The sequence below is a fragment of the Haemaphysalis longicornis genome, unplaced genomic scaffold, assembly GCF_048455015.1.
Source record: "Haemaphysalis longicornis isolate Haplotype H1 unplaced genomic scaffold, Haemaphysalis longicornis Haplotype H1 scaffold_9, whole genome shotgun sequence".
Lineage (NCBI taxonomy): Eukaryota > Metazoa > Arthropoda > Arachnida > Ixodida > Ixodidae > Haemaphysalis > Haemaphysalis longicornis.
The window spans coordinates 159,005,736-159,025,804 of record NW_027526460.1 but is presented as its reverse complement, the minus strand read 5'-3'; the positions used below and the strand labels follow the sequence as shown (position 1 = coordinate 159,025,804).

General features: G+C 47.6%; 2 long non-coding RNA genes across 2 annotated transcripts; one reads left to right on the top strand and one right to left on the bottom strand.

Annotated features, from left to right (window-relative positions):
- The first annotated feature begins 8,081 nt into the window (after positions 1 to 8,081).
- On the top strand, positions 8,082 to 9,971 carry LOC144153629 (uncharacterized). The gene is made up of 2 exons (XR_013319340.1): positions 8,082 to 8,597; positions 9,189 to 9,971. It is a non-coding gene; the product is annotated as an uncharacterized LOC144153629 (long non-coding RNA).
- Positions 9,972 to 11,473: 1,502 nt separating this feature from the next.
- LOC144153628 (uncharacterized) lies at positions 11,474 to 19,783 on the bottom strand. The gene is made up of 2 exons (XR_013319339.1): positions 14,002 to 19,783; positions 11,474 to 12,321 (listed from the first exon to the last, which is right to left on the bottom strand). It is a non-coding gene; the product is annotated as an uncharacterized LOC144153628 (long non-coding RNA).
- Between the last annotated feature and the right edge of the window lie 286 nt (positions 19,784 to 20,069).

The following is a 20,069-nucleotide window of genomic DNA, read 5'->3' as shown; positions in this document are numbered from 1 at the left end:
CTAGTGATGGAATAAACTTTATTCCAACGTGCTTCAGACGCTGATGGTTGGGTGCCCGCCCGGTGGGGGGCCTTTTTAGTCCGTGAAGCTCTGGTCCACGCTGGCTACCCAGGTTCTTTCCACTAGGCTACTCTGGACTGAGAGGGAGGTACTAGCCACCTGGCCAGCGCCGTGTTCATACGTTGGGTGAGGATCGGGGGTAAGATATGGGTTTTCTGACACCCTCATACCAGGTGGTAAAGGGTGCCGGCTTCAGACATAGACCAAGGTAGTAAAGTAGAGGGTACAGGGCTTGTAGATGGCTTGGAGGAGAGCGTCGTTTGGATAGGATTCTGGGTATATTTTACTAGCCCTGTAGAATTGGATACGTAAAGAAATGTACGGGACGAACGCTATAGCTTCCATCGTTAGGCACGCTAGGATAGCAGTCCGTCTGCAGTCAGCGACAAGTGATCGCTTGGCCGTGTATAGATGTCGGTGGTGTGGCGGGTGCTGTCGTCGTTCGTGCCGGTATTGGGTTACAATTTTCATGCTTGACGTAAGAAAAATGGTCTTCGGAGGGCGAAAAAATTGCGTGTTTTCGCCCTCTGGAGAACGGCCCGGAGGGTGTGAAAGTGGGCAGTGGTGTGTGCCACCTCTTTGCCCTCAAAGGACTCGCTTCAGGGGGGAGGGGCAGGCAGATCAGAGCTGAAAAAAAATTACAACTGAGGCGTTCTACCATTGCAAAAGATTGAATATTTTAGGAAATAGTGAATGCGGGCGCGTAAGCTACAAAAGACAAACATCGAAGCTAAGGGAAGCGATGCACGATTACAGGAGTTCACAAACAGCGCATCTGACGTGCTTCATCGAAGCGGTTCATTGGCTGTTAGGAATGCGAGGAACCCAAGTAACACTTTGGCTCTCATTCATTATAATAGGGGAACTCCACAGCCACTCTAGGCCAACCTGCGCATGCCGTGTTTAGTAGTATGACGAAGGCACCGTATGGAAGATTGTGGCCTAGTGCAGTCATTTGTACGAGAAAAAAACGCGTATGTTCAATAATTGCCGGATACCGGACCATAAGTTATAACAAAAGGATATAACCGACCCGCACCAACCCCTCATTTCGATGGTTGCGGGTGTCTCAGCTAAAGAATGTGCGAGTATTACGAATATGCAAAAAGATTACGAATATCAAAATTTTAGGGACCTTCCATATACCAAGGAAATGGCTTAACTGTAGTTGTGAAAACCCCAACGGCCGTGTATAATTGTTATATAAGTTTTATATTTCGAAACCTGTAACCTGCCTTCGGGATTGCGTCCGTGTCTGAAATTAAATTTCGTTCTTAGTTTCGCACCTACTTTGCTCAGCTCGTAGTTTGGTTTGGTACTTCCACTTTTCGAAATTACTGGTTTCCAAGTGGAAGTTCGCGTAAGTTCCAGAAAAAAAAGGAGAATACAAGAGAAGGAGCGCTCTCGAAAGCCAAGCCGCTAATTAGGAATTATCGCAGTACATAAAGTCAAAGGACTATTGAATAAATTGAAAGCTCGGATACAGTGTTGCGTTTTCGTCCATGTTGAGAAACCATAAAACTAACTTGAAGCGATGTAGTGCAGTTCCGCTGGACGGTAGACTCAGATTCGCCGTTTTTTGCAGTGTTCGGCTACCACACAATATAGCTATATAGCACGAGAGTATAAGAGAAAAATAGCGCACACGGGGCAACGAGACCGATTGCCTGTTTTCGCCATCTCCCCTGGAGGTTTCTGTGGCCAACAGAGAAAACCGATCTCTTAGCATGAAATACTAACGTTGCACCGCTAGATTTTTGTTTTCAAAAGGCCCGTTTCTGGTTTACGTTTCTCAGTTTTCTTTCGAGTTACATGCCCAAAGTCAGCGCTGGTCGGAAGTAGTGAATACTCCACCGAGAGAAAGTGTAGGGTGATACCAGATTAGTTTTTTTGAACAGCGAACCTGTTTTGCAAATCGTTATTTTTGGTATCAGCAGTAAAAATAGGAAGAAAACGCTGAGCGCAGGCGCGTGCCAGGTAGTTCAAAAAACGCAAACAAGAAATGCCAGCACCTGTATGGTGAGCCTCGCGGCGACCACCCAGCGACCCCGGCGCACGTCTGTCAAGCCAAGCTTACCCACTTAGGCTCATTCGCAAAGATGGCACAAAAAAATGCAGCTTTCGCCGTAATCGTGGCAACACTCGCTTGGACCGAGAAAGCCGCGTCATAGCGTACGCCATTGTAGGGTGATGTCGATGATTATCAGTTGTAAGGATCAGAGGTCCACCTAGCACCTCGCACCAGACCTAACGACTCGTTCCGTGGTACTCGCTATCACTTGTATTTCCAACCACGAAATCAAAACCACATAACGAAAAAATTGCGAATATATCCCGGGACCTCACAGACACACGCGGACAGGTATGTAAAACACCAGTCTCCGGAGAATGTCCCGACGGTGCCTCACCCCACCCCAGACCATCGCGGACGTCTCTGGTGTCGGTGATTGGCTGAGACTGCTGATGCGGTGGTGCTCGTCGTGCCTACGCCGCGAGTCATGCGGGCACCAGGGCTGTAGGAGCGCTCCCTAGGAACGGGAACGAGAGGTAAACCAGACCCGCTCGCCTGCCCGGAGGTCCAAGAACAGAGCGCGAACCGCTGATTGAGCAGCTTCGGTTAGACGGCCCCTTCTTCACCCTCCTCTTCCTCGTCTTCCGCCAGCCTGATGCAGCCGTCTGACCACACGCACTTTCCCCTCACTTTACCACAGTAACTTCAAAATAAATTAAGGAAGCTCACCTTACCCTGTCGGAAAACCCAGCGCGCCGGAACCGGCGCGATCCAGCTAATGCCTGATTACGGGACTCGCAAAAGCTGGAACGCGCCGGAGCACGGAAATGCGCCGGAACACGATGGACGCCGGAACACGCCGGAACGCGCCGGGCTGTGGACGCCGGAATACGCCGGACTCCCGCCGGAATGCGCCGGGTCCTGCACGCCGGAATGCACCGGATTCCCGCCGGAATGCGCCGGGTCCTGCACGCCGGAATGCGCCGGACGCACGCTGGAATGAGCCGATTCCTGTACGCCGGAATACCCCGGGCGCCCGCAGGAATGCGCCGGACGCCAGCTGGAATGCGCCGGGCTCTGGAAGCTGGAATGCGCCGGTTACGGCCCTGAAATGTGCCCGACGCGACGTTACCTTGCGCCGGAAAGGTTGCTGGGATACAGCGAACGCGCCCTGCAGGCATGCGCCAGCAAATGGGGGGCCCTAATTTTAAATCAGCCACTGGGGTCGCTTTTAAATGCATTGATACAGTAAGGCCTCCAAAATGAGCAGCTCGAAAAACTTTTATTTCCGTTTAGTTCATCACTGATTTCTTGGGTGCCCCTGCTGGTCACTCTGGTGCCCTTGCTGCTGGTGCCTCTGCTGCAGGGGCCTTTGATGCTGGGGCCTCTGCTGCAGGGGGGGGGGGGCTGCTGCTGGTGCCTCTGTGGCCATCGTGCTGTCCTCCCCAGGAGGAGACGTCTTGCCAGGGAGCTTACGGGCGTGCCGCCCAGCTTCGGCGAACAGGTCACGCAAGGCCTTACGGCCGTTCGCCACCCTCTTTGCGGCCGGTACATCAGTCGGATGCTCGTGGACCATGTTCTGGATTACGTCTGCAAAGTAACACCAAATATACTTTGTTTTCCACATGATAAATGGTCAGAATAATATTAAACTACCATATTTATGCTCATACACACCACCCCTACATATGAGCTTCACCACGATGCTGCCCCTGGAGGAAAAAAAATATCCCCCAACCATTGACTGCATAATACGTTTCAAAATTTTTGCCCGCGCTTTCGGACTAGTCATATTTTTTTCAGTAATGAACACATTGAAACCTGTGGGATGTGTTCAGTGCAACTTGTTCCTCACATACAAATCTTGAAAGACCGGCCCATCACAACTGCAGACTTTACGCTAGCCTAATTGTAGAAACGCATGAGTGGAACAAAAACCAGCGGTGAACACAGGACACAGAAGAAAACGACGGGACAAGCTGTCACTAACAACTGAACAAACAAGGCACTTCAACGCATAGAAATACCTTCCAGCAACAACATGCGCATGTGTGACTAGTCATGGGTCACCAAATGTTAACTATCAACCACAGCGTTTAGAACGTTCATCTCTTTGCTGGACAGGAGCAATGACATGTCACTGACACAATTGTTACCCCCTTTCATTATATAGAAAGCTTCCAAAATTTCCCTTGGGGTTTTTGTGCTTCCCTGGTCTAATATGGCAGCATTGCTAAAGACATGAGTGCACCCGCATTGTCTACAGTGCCTCGCCAGATGAGCACCGTCACTCGTGGAAAGAGAAGCTTGTGCTCTCTGAGGCAATCACTGATACAGCAGCCTGTTTGACCGATGTCCGCTTTGCCACACGGTGACAAGGGGATGTGATAAATCACACGTGTAGCGCAAGGCACAAATTTCGAAACATGGTTAGTGCCACACGTAGCCCTTCGTCGCGTATGCCAGTCAATGGGGACAAGGCTAGCTTGTTGTTATGCCTTATGTGCACAAACTTTCACACAATGTCAAGAGGGTGGGTAAATAAACACGGCATACGCTTTGTGTTCTCAGCCCCACAAAAGTTGGGTGGTCTGTGCAGTCGCATCGACTGCCATACGCAAAGAAGGGCTACGTGTGGCACTAACCATGTTTCGAAATTTGTGCCTTGCGCTACACGTGTGATTTATCACATCCCCTTATTCCCGTGTGGCAAAGCTTACATAGGTCAAACAGGCTGCTGTATCAATGATCGCCTCAGAGAGCACAAGGCTGCCCTTTCCACGAGTGACGGTGCTCATCTGCCAAGGCACTGTAGACAATGCGGGTGCACTCCTGTCTTTAGCAATGCAACCATATTAGGCCAGGGAAGTACAAAAACCCAAAGGAAAATTTTGGAAGCTTTCTATATAATAGTTGGGTAACAATTGCGTCAGTGACACGTCATTGCTCCTGTCTAGCAAAGAGGTGAACTTTCTAAACACTGTGGTTGATTGTTAACCTTTGGCGACACATGACTATTCACACATGCGTATGATGTTGCTGGGAGGTATTTCTAGGCGTTGAAGTGCCTTGTTCGTTCAGTTGTTAGTGCCAGCTTGTCCCGTCGTTTTCTTCTGGGTCCTGTGTTTACCACTGGTTTTTATTCCATTAAAAAATGTAACAACTAGCCCAGTCCAATGCCTTGGTATCTAGAAACGCCTGCATAACATCCTTCTTGAAGTCAGCATGAGTCGAACTTTCCGCAGCTGCAAGAAACAAGGTGACTCTTTCTATGGTGGCATCTTTGAATTAGGAATATGCAGCTTTGCAACGCTGTTAGGGGCACCAGGTTCAAAAAAGTAGCTGAGCAGCTAATTAGTATCAGCCCGCTGTATGGCAACCTTAAAACAGAAGATGTATTACCTCACCCCAGTAGCTAGGTTAGCAAAGGCTAGCTGTGGCAGACGTGTGTGCATGACTTACTTTTCAGTGGGGCTGTGCTGCCCGTTTTAGGTTGCTGTTTCAATTAGATGCTTTTCATCTGCTTAAGGTAGGTTTCTGCTGCCAAACGTGCCCCAATCAGGTGCAGGCCCCTATGGGATGTGGATTGTAAATACGCAGACAGGCCAGGCTGGCCCGTCTGTCCTCTTTGTCAGGAGGGACCAGGTTTACTGCAATAAGCACCAAGCCCGGGCACAGATTTCCGGCCCGTGCACAGCTCTAGTACAACACTCACTCATTATGGCATCCAGTTTTGCTGGCGTAGCCCGCTCCCTCGTCACTATCGGGCCCCCCGGGTTCCGGGGGGGTAATCCCGAAACGCAGCGCACCTCCATCTGGGCCGGGGTCCAATAGTGACGCGCCAGATCCCGCGCCACCTTCATCTCTTGCCTACTCGCCGTGATGTATTTCAGGCGAGATTCCTTTATTTTAAGGCCGGAGCCAAGGTGCACCTGCAAAACACACAAAATACACAGAATATTGATACTGGGCACAGAATACACTATAAAGCTTAAAGGCCAACTGCACTCAAATTTTTCTTTGCCCAATTTTGATCCAAACAATTAGTCTATGCTCTGAACATCCCCATGGCGAAATTTTATGCTTCATAAGCACACAGCACACTAGGTACCATCGTTTAAAGTACCTCTGAGCAGACGACGTTTGCACCTGCGGAGACACGAAACAAGTTCTGAGCGGCCAGTGTCGGCAAAGAGGAACCTGCCTTGTGGAGCACACACTTCTCTGGCGACTTGCACGACGCTCTGCATGGCGCTTTGCTACACCACCACGCCGTACCACCATCACCAACACGTTTAAAACTAACCAAATAGGTAGCAATATCTGCTATTTCTGTAAATGCAATAAGAGAGATTACAAGCCTACAAACTATACATGCGCTTGCGAACATTCCAAAGTTGTCAAAAGGTTTTTACTTCAAAATGATATTTTTACTTCGAAAAATATTTCAAAATGTTCCCGTTGCATCTACCCCAGAAAAAAGAGGATCTGTTATAAATGCTGACTCCTTGCACTTCCACGTCGAATATTTGCCACATTTGGGCTGGCCGAACCTCACCTTTGTCCCTTACACCTTTCCAAAAGTTTGACGACCTAACTAGAGGTATACGCGCGGGTATAAACATTCGTGCGACTTTTGCCTGACTAGCTAAGTGAACCAAAATCAGCCTTACTCATGGTTGCAAACATCCACACAAATATCGGTCATGATCTTCGTGAAAGGCGAAAGTTAACGAAACTGCTCCTCTCCTAAGCGATGAACTATATTTTGTTTTTCAATTTCCAAGTGATGTATTTACTTTAGTAGACAATTAGATGTAGTTTACTTGAAAGTAAGATGTTTTCAACTGCACATATCTCTGTTGAAAGTAGAAAACAGTGGCAGAGTGGTCACTTTTTGGGGGTTTTAGTGCATCTTCAGCTGTGGAAGCTGACTTATGGCTTCAGACCAATTTTATAATTCGATTCTCGATGTGCAGCGAGGTGAAAAATGCTGGGCCAATACTCATGAAGCTGTTTGCATAATGTATAGAAAAAATAATTAGTGCTTGATTTTCACCTGTGCAAGGTTTTCTCCCCCCCCCCCCCAAAAAAAAAACAGTGACATGACAGCTGAGGCACCAGCTAACCAAAGCTGCTTTTCGATATAATACAAGCGAGTAGCTTTGCAAATCATGGCCCGCTTTTTAGTCGCAATGCCAAGGATTCCTACAATGGAAGTTATTCTGATGCAAAAATAACTGTCAAACGACCTCCTTCATCTCGATTGATAGCAAAGCGATGTCAAAATCACACCCAACTCCATTATCCTGGGCAAACGTTAGTCACAGGTTTTCTGTGGAAGTGCGGAACGCAACGCGAACGCGCGCATTTGAAGGCGGCTCTGAGCGGCCACCAGTTCTGGCGTGGCCGCTTCAGGTCCATTACATTTATCACCTCTGGCCACCGACAATGGCTGCATTTTTTATTCAGTTTTGTTTCCGAAAATGCCAATTGTACGAGCCATTTGCGTTGTGTGTGTTCATGTTTGAAACGCAGTTTTTTGCATTTCGCACTCTCTTTATGTGTACTGTTAGGTGACATCGTTTTCACGCTGTCGAAAATTTGAGTGTAGTAGAGGCTGGCCTGAATGTGGACACACAAGTTTTTAATAAGTTAGGCATAGATGGTTTAAAATTTAGTATTTAAATCATGAGTGATCTAGCCATTACAACCTAGCCCTTTAACTGATGTGCTTATTGGACTTTTTTCACATTGCTAATATGTCAAAACACAGTTACAGCATGACAATTTTTCCAGCACCACAGCAGCACTGCTAGGTAACAACATAAATAGGCAGGTCTTGTGCCACATCTGTTGTTACAAACATGCTTCCTGCTAAAAAAACCTTGGTATAGCAATCGTTTTGCGGTGATTCATTAACTCAGCACATGTTCATAGCTTTAATGTTTGCAGAGTTACAGTGACATGTACCTTAGCCATCATTATGCCAAAAGCCCTGTATAGAGCGTATTCACATACATACAGGCAACCATGCGTGCGCCGCCATATCTGTGGCCAAGCGTCTGTTGCTAGGCGACGTTGTGCGCACGGCCCGCAGATCAGGCCCTCCTCTTCTCCTCCGTGCCTTCATGGCGGCCAGGCAGGTCGCGGTCCGCGATATGAGCTTGTGTTTTCGTGCAAGGCGTGTGCGAGTGGCTTGATAGTCGTTGCACCGCGATAGCGTTGGTTACGCGAAAATTCATGGTTCCGCTCATGAGTGTGACAACCTTATCTGTAATTCAACCCCAGCCTCTGCGCACACCTACGAGCGAGTGCGAGTCGGTCGGGGCGCAAAGGTTGCATCGTTAGCGCATTGGTCGTTTGTCAGCATGAACTGCATCATTTCCAAACTGATGCCCACTGAACGCAAAGTAATAACTCGACGCTAAGTACTGTTGAGTACTGTGCGATCTACCTATCGCCAGACGCGTATCAAGTCGCCGCCGCAGATCAGGTGATGGCCAGCCGCCGCGCTCTGTCACAGGTGAGTTGTTTTGCTGAGTGTGAAACATTTAGCGCACGAGAAACCCAGTGCCAATGTGTCGCCCGTGCCATCTTGAGGGAAGCCGTTTTTAGGGCTGCTTTTTTGATAATAACTCGAACATAAGCAGCAACGTGTTTTCTTCTTGTTTTTTCTCGTGCGGTGATTGGATCGCATGCAGCGATCAATTTACTTCTGTCAATTTCAGCGCAGGGCATGAAGCCCTGTGTTTCGATTGTCCTTGGGTGGAGTGAGGAAACCGGCGAGCATCAGTTAAAGGTCAAAACCTCGGGTACTTCTATCCTGCGCACTTTTGAGGCTGATATATCGATATATCTTTTAAAGAAATTGCTGTTCGATCACGCCGTCCGGAAACGAACGTCGTCTCAAGCTGTTGTTTTGCGCCAGCAGCGCTTAGCGAAACTTACTATTATGTGTTTTTAGGGGCAGCAGAACTGCCATTTCAGTCTCCGTACAAAACTTGTAGCTCATGCTTGGTTTAGAAAAACTAATTGTGCACATAATGATAGTAATTGTGCCTTTCTGCTTCACCCCGAACTTTAGCCCGTTTTTTTTCTTTCTCTTTCATTGCAGGCGTATGCAGCTGCTAGAAAAGAAATACGGCGCCCTCACAGAGCTGGTGCGTCCTGCGGGGCAAGCCTCAAGAGTGCCGTTTTTTGCGGCATCCGTGAGCAGCAGCAGGTTTAAATACAATGATGGTGTTTAGCACACTTCGAAACTGATCTACAGAAATATTCAGAAATAAATATCGAGGTCGACTGGTGCCCTTTTATGTGCATTTAGGTGCCTTTCCAGCTACTGCTATTTGAATTTACAATGACTGTGGAAAATGAAAAAAAAAAAAAAAACATTTTGGTCATGCTCTTCATGTGCTAGAATATAAAAAAAAAACATTTTAGTCATACTCTTCATGTGCTCGAATATTTTTTGCAAGACGTGGTTTCTGGCCAGGAAATGATAACTCATGGCTATCGCCTTCATTTTGGCTAATTCAACTGTTATGAAATGGTGATCTGTACAGTGAGCACAAGGACTTCATTGAATTATCGGGCCACATTTTGTCACACTGCAAAAAGTTACGCTTGTGTTCCACTTTTTGGGAAGTGCGTTCATTGCTTAGAAAAGGAAAAGTTCACACATAAATTGATAGGCGTACTTGAAATTGAATGTTTAATAATGTGTGCATTAGAGACCCTTCAGTTGCACTCCCAAAAAAAGAAATCGTGTATCAAAATCTTGCTATGTAGCAGGGAAGGGGCGAGATGACGTGTTGGTTTCGATGTGCTTTTAGCCTTTTCATTGGTTGTAATCGCATTGGTATGTTTATTCCTTGAATAAACAATCAGTCACAGTTCAGTGCTTTGTCCTGCCTTTGTTCATATTGCTTTGTAAGACCCACTTTTCATTATGCAATACCAACTAGCTTACCAACCCATGTTCTTTGTGCACCACCAAAGCTTAACATTGGTGTTTCCGGGCATCAGCAGCAAGGCTTGCTAAGTTAACTTGTCTTACTTACACCTAGGGGTAACTGCTAACAGCAGCTTGGGACACTATTAAAAATGGCATGATGAGAACATGTCTATCAAGAAACATTTTATTACACATCAATAAAACACCACCCAACCAACAGTTCACAATGTAATTACCCATCAGTTACATATTAGTGATAGTTTGCAGTAGGTCACAGGAGCACCGATGCAGTCTGCCGATTCTCTTTTGTAGTCACTTCTGCACTACTACTTGGAGCTAAACAGAGACAAGGAGCCTTGCTGGGGTACAAAAAAAAATTACACCCATCTCCCCGAAGGGAACCATGAGTAGGATGCGGAGTGTCATGGAGGTTCCGTTTGCGTTTCCGTTATGTTTAATTGCGTCAGCGCACCCGCTGACGGGACTGTTGCTTCCATCCTACTTCATCTGAAGAAGCACGGAGTCAAGCGAAGCAAGCGCAGCACTGAACGGGCGCTCTGCTAGTTCCCCTTTATATTCACAGCTGTAGGAGAGGAGACTACGAGAGAGAGAGCCGCGCATGCGCGCGAGAGAGCTGAAGCGAACGGAGGAGGAGCGCACGCAGACGGTAGGAGAGGAGAGGAGAGTACGCAGCTGTCTGGAAAGGAGGAGAGGAGTGCATGCACAGATGGTGTGCGGACGGTCGCCACCGGTCAACAAGTGACATACCCCCGAGCATAACACACTCCGCATCTAGAACACAGAAACACCATTTTTTCCCATTCCATTCGGTTTTTGTGTGTGGGTGCTTCCACTTGTAACCTTCCATTCTTTGTGTTACGATTGATACACATAGCCATGCCCTATTGTGCACAGTTAATCTAAAGCAAGGGTGTGAAACACCCGGGCCACATGTGGCCTGCAGACCTTTTGATTTTTTTTTTGACCTTTTGATGTATTAAAGGATCACCGTAAAACAAATATCAGTGCCTAGATTTTAGTCATTCTGGAGATCAGTACTGATATGTTTCTCGAATGGTGACACCAAATTCCATACAGAAATGACCAAGCATATTTACAATGTGTGGGAAAGGACTTGTTTCGTTTGAACGGCAGCATTAGGTGACAATTTGTTACACCCCCCTCCCCCCTGCCTTTCTTGCATTGCAACCTTCCCATGTGGGACTGAACTTCTTGACTGTGGCTTGCTTGCTCACTGATGTGAGTTGAGACCCCTCATGTCACTAACTAAGATGCACAATTTTTTTGCACAAAACATTAACAACTCTTAAAAACTTGCATACTACGACGACAATCATCAATGTCAGTTTGGACAAAAAAGGGAAAGAAATACTGACATTGGGCAGCATTACAAACACCCTGTATTTTTTGTGAAGACACAGAACTAAGCTGAAGAACGTTTACTAGAGCAGCAGCAGCAGCATAAAATGGACAGTGGTGTAACAACTGACAAAAAATAACCTACCTAAACCATTGGAATCAAAATCACGAGCGTAACAGTTCAAAATTGGGCTTGATGTCTTCATCTAGACTCCCATTGCTTTAGGCTCGCAATGGGTGCTGCCATTCACTGCGTGGAATAGCATTTCACATTATGGAAAATTCGGAGGGCTTATTTTACACATTACGGCACATCAAAACTTTCACCGCCAAGAAATTAGGTAAATCGTCGGTCAACAGTCCAGGAAACAGCTTTTCATATCTACAGGAGCAAAATCCTCATAATGTTCTGTTTGAACAGAAGAGTGCATTCATACAGATGACCAGGGCTAAAATCTTCATGACAGAACATAACTGCAAATCACACAATGAAAACCAAAACATCTGTGCATTTAGATACTACAGCGAAACAAAAAATTGCATCAATAAGTCAATCATCAGGAATTGCACTACCTGGTACAGTAGCCTGTGCATTGTGCTGTTATGCCCATCGCTGGGTAGTCCCTAAATCATACTTCCAATAAATACACATGGTTTGCGACGATTTTAGATGCCCACCACACAACATTTTTTGCACACCCGTTACACACCACACTAACCATGCGTTGCATCCTGGCTGTCTTAATGGTCATGTTCGCCTTCTAACCAGTGCATTGGATGCCTGCTGCTCTTTTCACTGTTGCCCAGTATTGGCATTTCATTGTGGCCATTCCCATTCCATCCTCTTCTGTGTGGCTAAGGTGTTGTGCTGCTGGGCCCAAGGACATTGCAGGTTCGATTCCCAGCCACTTTTCTGACAGAGGCAAAAAGCAAAAACGCCCGTGTCTGCAAGATTTCGGCGCACGTTACGGATCCCCCCCCCCCTCCTTCTTGCCCCAGGTGGCCAAAATTAATCCGGAGCCTTCCACTACGGCGTGCCTCACCCACCTATTTCCCACACAATAAGGGAAACTGCTAGACATTGTTGTCTCAGCCAAACTGATGCACACGGCTTGCTGGAAAATGCCTATTCAAATGGCACAACTGACTGGCTCAGATTTGCTAGAGCTGCGCAGACAGCTACAATTTTGTCTAGCTGGGTGAGCCTCTCGTTGTGCTTCACAGTCACAAGATCAACTGGAATAGTGCTTGACAGGATTCGGTATCGTCCTCTAAGTAGCCCAATCACCCGTTCTACATGAATGCGGACATTAGCCAATTTTCGAGTTTTTTGGACGTCCCAAGCCGATAACTGCGATTTCCCCCTAGTGAAAGCCGGCATTTCTAGCTTGGCTGAGTGGATGCCAACAGCATCACCTGTTGTGAATCCTCTGTCAGCCAACACTGTGTCACCTGGTACAAGGTTATTTAAGATGCTGCAAGACTCGGTAAGGCGCTTGTCGCTGGTCCGACCACCCCAACCCTCGGAAATGAAAGTGACTGCACCTCGTGCTTTGCAGCGCAACGCCTTAGCCACTGAGACACCGCGGCGGGTTATATTTGCAGCATTGGTAAAACCATTTTGGAATACTGCAACTTGCCAAGGAATTTAGTCCTGTCAGTTTTACCTTGCAATCTGATTATACTCACATTTTTTGCAGTTTGTTTTTAATTAAGTGTATCAAGTCATTTTTTTTGCGTGTTTGCCATTCAGCAGAAGACTGCACTTACTGGGCACGTCTAGTATTGATGGTCATTTGTCCTCAACACATCCTGTATTTACAGATTTCTTTTCTGACTCCAACAACTGCATCGGTGAAGCAATTTTGTAAGCCTGCAGCTCGTCGTCTTGTTCAGTTTTTATTAACGTGCTATGTTAGAGAACTCAAATCAATCTCAATTATCTTTTTAGTTTAAGAGTGTGGCATTACTTTGTGTATTTACCAGAAAACTATTACCTGTCTGTATAATGCCTTTAAATCCCTATTTCTTTGAACTGTTTCAACACTTTTCTGTGTATGATACTGTCCAGTTGCTGTGATTTTTTTAACACGAGGAAAATGCAAATATCATTTTAAGCAGTGACATCACAAATGACATACTGTGTGCTGAATAAACTTTTTCTGTTGTTGCCCACTAACCTGTTGCCTACTAACAGCTTTGCAGGCTTTGCTTAAAGACCTACAAAAAAGAAAATAAGTAGCAGATAGTGAATTTTCACTATTGTAAACGCAATACCCAGGACTCTGCTGGGAAAAACTCGTCATTGTGTACATAGAAGGGAACTTAGTATCTGGCACACAGCATCACTGAAAAGCAATTTACATGCCCATCATAGCTAAAACATGCTAAAATTTACACTCACTGCTACATTGTAATTTTTTTTTTATTCTAAGCATCCACTTTTATTCATGCCCCTTGCACTTGCGATAGATGCACTTACGGTTGATGCACAAAGATTTGGAGTATTTAACATTCAATACACCTTTTATTAAAATGGGGTAGGAACTAAGAATTGAGCAAATGGGGCAGTAAAAATTGGAACAATTCATACGGTGAAAGGTGTTGGAGGGCCAGAGACAGATGTGATGATAGTTCCAGGGTGCTTACTGCTCCTACCCTTGTTCTACTCTCCCCAAGTAGGAGCTGTGCAGTACGGTCTCCCACTGCTATTAACACTGCAACTTGGTGTGGCTGTGTGAGGACGCTGACATAGCATGTGTGCTAGGCCTGCTCCTTCCTGGCACCTGTGGCACTCTGCAGGGGGGGTGGGGGGACAGCTACTGTTACCTGTCCTGGGTAACAGTAGCTGTAGACAATTAAGCTCTGACACGAATTTGTCTGGAGGTGTCTCCAAACCACAGATTCCTGGGAGGGATACAGGCTCAGGTCAGCCGACAGTGGTTGGGGATATCCGTGTAGGACACTACTCTGTTCCTGCCTGACAGTGAGATGAAGCCACCGTTGACGTGCGCTAGGTCGGTGAAGCCGCAAGCGGCGTTGTGTGCGGATTCACTCCTGGCCATGCCAAAGAGGGCAGCGGTCCAGATTAGATGTAACTTGCCGGTTCGTTTTTTGGGGTCGAAGCCAAAAGTTAGAGGTACGGACACCTCTTCGGAGATCTGCCCTCGGGAGAAATTTAGGATTGCAGACTTGGAGGTTTTAATTAACAGCGATGCTGTTGAGCAAATCATTTCTGTATGGTGTCCGCAGCTTTTAAAATACTACGAAAATGCACACCATTCATGCTCGCGTGCCTTGATACGTATGCATAGTTTGTCGCGGATAGTGGATAGGCCACAGATAGTTGGCATGGCCGAGGAAAGGAAGAGGCCGGTGTGCTTCGACAGGCTCGGCGTGCAAAGCATCTGCTAGAGACGATAAGTCATGCTTACAGGGCGGCACAAGAAAACGTCGACCAAAACGACGAGGTCACTCTGGCGTTGCTCAACGTAAGGTAATGAAATGCCATCCCGCCGACGTCAACCACGGCACCACGACAATAAAACTCAACTTTGTGTCCGTCATTGATCAAGTCTTGCACGTGAGCGCAAGCTTCCCTGAATTTTTTTACTGTTCTGATTTTTGTGAAGGCCACCATTGCCAGTGCAATGGCTGCTGCTTCATACACCACTGGGGTATGGAGCGGGCCAGAGACAATGGAGTTTCCCTGGTTATTGACTACAGCAACTAATATTACGTCGAGACGAAAATAGTTGGCTGCGTCCCTGTAAACCACGTCCTCACATTTAGCTTAGCGTTTGCGCAGAGCTTGCGCCCTGGCCTATCGTCGCTCGTCGTTGTAATTGGGGTGCGTTTCACGAGAAGAGGGGGAATGAGGATGCAATCTCCGCGTTGTTGGAATAGCTACTTGTAAAGTCGTGCTGCAAGGAAGGTTAATGCCCAATGTGCTTAAAATGCGACTCCTTGTTTGGCTGTTAGCTAAAGCTCATGCTGCCTTAACCTTTGTAGAAAGTGTACGTCTGAAACTGATCATGGTATGCAGAAAAAGAGTTTTCCTCCATGTTCAAGAACCTTTCCCATGCATGGAATGAGAGATAATGGCTGGAGAATTTCAATCGTAAGCTTTTTTTCAGGTTTAGGGATTAAAATATTTTCGGCTCTTTTCCACTGTTTCGGAATGTGGCCTCTATCCCAACACATATTGAGCTAATGAGTGAGGGCTTCCAAAAAGTCATAACCTAGATTACAAGCATTTGTTCCTGATGTCGTCTTGCCTAAAAGCACATTTTGTTTTGTGCAAAGGGCCGTAATGGCAGCCGCGTACCTTGCCCGAAGTAATGTTGAGGAGGGCATTATTCCGGCTCGAGTAGGGGGGCAGTACCTTGGCAGCACAGCTTGCAATATGAAGATCCTGAATAACCTTCAGTAGTTCTTTGTCCGTGCTACCAAACTGATAGGGAATGACACTTATGGCGAATTCCATTGGGAGAGCAGGAGCACTCAAAAGCACTCTGAAAGTGCTCTCTCCTGAGCAGGCGTGTTTCAGTGGTCGAACAGAAGTAGGAGCACTGTCATCCAGTGGTAGTGCGAGACCACTTTCGGTGCTCTGAGAGCAGTTGGGAGCAGTTCGATCTGCTCCCGCTTGAAAAGTCGGAGTGAGCACAGTACGATACGAAGGAAGTCACATGACCTTTAACGTCATATCCTCCCCTTTGTGTGTGTGTGTGTGTTTTGCTCCCTTGTATCGGGGAGCGCGGCAGTATCCATCGTGCATTTGCAACTTTGTGGAATGGGCAGCGAGCCCTACGAGCATGCGAATGCTTCACACCGCCACACGTGCTTTGCCCGGCTTTGCTCACACATGCTTTTCCGCAGAGATTGCTGGGATACCTAAAGGCTGGAATACGTGGAGCGAACTTTCACGACAAAGTTTGCGCGGCGGGAAATCTCTGAGCTACCGTACTTATCCAATTCTAACGCGCCCCCGATTCTAACATGCACCCGATTTTTCTGACAAAAAAACCAAAAAACTTGCACCTCCATTTGTAACGTGCACGGAACTTTATAACCCAGACAAACGAATGCGGGAGTAATGGGCGATTTATTTATTCCCCAAAGTAATTTCGCTCATCTCACTCCTCGTCGCTTTCCGCTGACCAGAACATCTCGTCCTCGGTGCCGCGAAGAGCCTTCGCGATGCCACACTTCTGAACGAACATTCAACCATGGTCGATGGGATCGTGGCCCACGCCTTGCACGCCCATCCCGTGAGCTTCCCAGAGCCGCACGCTTCAGCCGACCGCTCGTTTTGAACGCGTGAGAGCCGCTGCTGCCATTGCTGTTATCAAGCGCGCAAGTGGAACAATTTGACGATTTGTGTGAACGCCGATAGAAAAGTCTAGGCGCATATGGTTCCTGCGTCCGAAAAATCGTTGCTAAAAGCTTTAGCGCCATCTTGATATGGTGATGGCGATGGGTGGGACGAAATTTCCGCTGTTTCGGTTTCGGTTTCGAATCCGATGCTAACGCGCATGTGATTTTTCAGCCTATTTTTCCGGAAAAAGGGCGCGCGTTAGAATCGGGTAATTACGGTACATGGAGCGACGACATGGCGCGCGCCGCCGCGCTGCCGCTGGGCTGCTCTAAATTAAAGCCCCTCCGCCACGGCCCTGCCCATAGGAGGGGCTTTACTCTCACTGAACTCCATGCCCAGAATCAACGGTGCTGTTCAGTAAACAGACCCAGTGAAGGAGCTTCCCACTTTGGTTGTACATCATTTAACGATTCTGCGTGGGGCGGGGGTGTTTCTTCTACTGAAATATTCGTTCTCAGTTCTCAAAAACGCTAAAGGCTGAAGAGAGAGAGAGAGAGAGAGAGAGAGAGAGAGAGAGAGAGAGAGAGAGAGAGAGAGAGAGAGAGAGAGAGAGAGAGAGAGAGAGAGAGAGAGAAACGAACGGCACCGGGGAGATTCGCACGAACGACTACAAGAACAAGTAGCCGGCAGTTTAACCTCTACTTCACCCCGAGAGATGGTGCATATGAGCAAAATAGCCTCTGTTACTGGTTTTTGTCGTATTTGAGACGCCCTCGTAGTGATACCGCCTGTTCCTCACTCGCCAATCTTGCAGACAGGCCTCATATTGCTGCTACTGCCAGTAATGTAGCCGGATCGCCCTTATTTAACCTAATAAATGCTATCATGTATGCCCATACAGCCGGTCGGGACCGTGTTTTCCCCTCGTCGTTTTTTCCTCTCCCACCTGCTCTCCGGGTGCGTGCCGCACTCATGGCAGGTGCAGTGGCCCTGCTCCCGTGTGCCCCCAAGTGTTCTGTCACCTACTCCTCACTGCACGATGCCACTGCTCCTGTTCTCTCAATGGAATTCCCCATTAGGTTGCATCAATGTATGGCGTGGCTCTTACCGAGATCGATTAAGCATCAGACGATGTTTCATGTCTTGGGTAGTTGCTTCTCACAGTGAAATCGCAAGCTGCATGCCAATTTTGTCGCAATAACTGAGTATTCTTCAATGTGTTGGTCAAGCCAATCCAGGCGACAAAACAAGTTGCAACTGACTTTGTTCTTGCGGAGCTGCTGTTGCAAACCACTCTTGGCCTCCCACATGTGGGGAAGCTGCAAGTCAACCTGGCATTGGTTCCCTGCTTCAAATGTATAATTAGTTGCCTGCTCAGCATCTCGGCCCAGTTGATCCGCCTTTGCCTTGATGTTAGTTATTTCTCAGATATGTGGACCAATCACCGAGTGTGAGGAATCCCGCTGCACCACTCAGAGCCCTTGAAATGCATCTCAGTAAATGAGGATAAGCGGGCCTACCAGACCTTCGTTTGATGTTGCCGGGTGGTCGCTGCCGAGATTCTCTTATGTGTTGCGTAAAGTGGTCTTCCTTTACATGTGTTCTGTAAAAGTGAGGCAAGGCTGCTCACACTGCTGCTCATCACTGCTCACACTACTTCCGGTGCAAGTGGGATGCGTATGGTCAGTGGTAAGGGTGAGGCCTTCTCGTTGGGCATCAAGCCAAAGGTTTTCGCTTTTTAATGGTGTCATGCTTGCAATCCCCACTTAGTGTGATGTGCATTAAAATCACCGACAATGAGTAATGAGTCGAAATGGAAAATTTCAAGAGTTTTCTAAAAAAGCTTGGTCAGTTTGGAGGTGTTGCGAGAAGGGCTCCATACAATTAGGAGAAACGTGCCGGTCATCCATGTTTTGCATTTAGTAATTAATTCGATGCAACAATACTCGCATCCCGGCCGGCAAATTTCACTTCTTTTCACAGACGCAGAAGTTTTGACGCCTCCGAACGCTCCAAGTTCTACACCGTGTTTGCCATTTGAAAAGACTTTCCACACTGATGAGTTCTACACTGTTTGTTGATTAGTACACACATACCCTGAAGTCACTGACCAAAGAACTGAAGCGCATGAAAAATTCCTTGCCGGCCTGACCCCTGACCCGACAGGCACAGTCAGCCCTGTGCGGCAGCAGCGGCTCACCATTGTTTGCATTGCTGGATGTAAACAAATCTTTCCTTTGCAGCTACGTCAGCTGACTCCTTAGCCATGATTGGCTATCCGGTTTTGCATTGCCGAGGCGCAACGAGGGGATTCAGTCCTAGAGCGATCTTGTCCTCCCTCGCAAAGCGAGAAAAAGCGATGCCTGGCTCATCACTTGCGACGTCACGCAATGTGCCAAGTCGCCAGTGGGAATGTGCCTTTAGACGATTGGTGAGCACTTTGGAACTGTCCTCTGACGGAGGCCAGACGCACGTGCAGTCGATTTTATGGGGCCCATTCCCCTTCACGCAGCGTCCTCAAAGAACCGGTGATGCAAATGTTGAGACCGGTGATTTCAGCACCAATCTTATCCTCAAATTGCACTAACATGGCTTTGAATGTCGCACGAGGGTTTCCATAATCTGTTCTCCAAAATTTTGAAGCACACCTTCCGTAACGTACTAATCATCCGACCCCGAAGCAAGGAGGGTTTGCCAAGGCCAATTTTCTTGTCCCAGTGTTTTAACTGAGTAGAGCCAGATGGAGAATTGTCCATTGCATATGCGGACCCAATTTCTGAGGACCCCAATGTCGGTAACCTGCTGTGGCTGGAGTCAACGATGGCCTGAGATGCTGGTCTGACGTTTTGGAAGAGGCGGGGTTGACAGTGGTGTCGACTCCCTTAAGTTCAGTTAGGGCTGCTTTTAGAACTTTTTTTTTTCCAACGATAATGGACTCAAGCATGTGATGGATTTTGTTAATTTCTGAGCATGAATCGGAATGTCTGCCGTGAGTGTATTGACTCTGGGGGACCATGTGTCTCTGAGTGTGTTTGCCGTGGGAGACCGTAGCTGCCCAGCACACCTTGTTGTTTAGGTTGATTCTGTTGGCATGGATATGGCCGCCTGTCCTCGATGGTTTTGGCCCTCAGTGCTCGACAGCCGACGACGCAACGTCCAGCGCACACAACCCCAGCTCCGGGTGGAGTTGTCCTTGGTCGCCGGTCCACAGCTCGCATTCCCTTGGCTTTGCTGCAACCAAGGAAAGGAGCCCAAATGGTCACTCTCCCCAGATGAGGCCCTAAAGAATTTTTTATTGCTCCTTTCTATTGTCCTCGTCCTTCACGAATAGTCACAATCTGCGC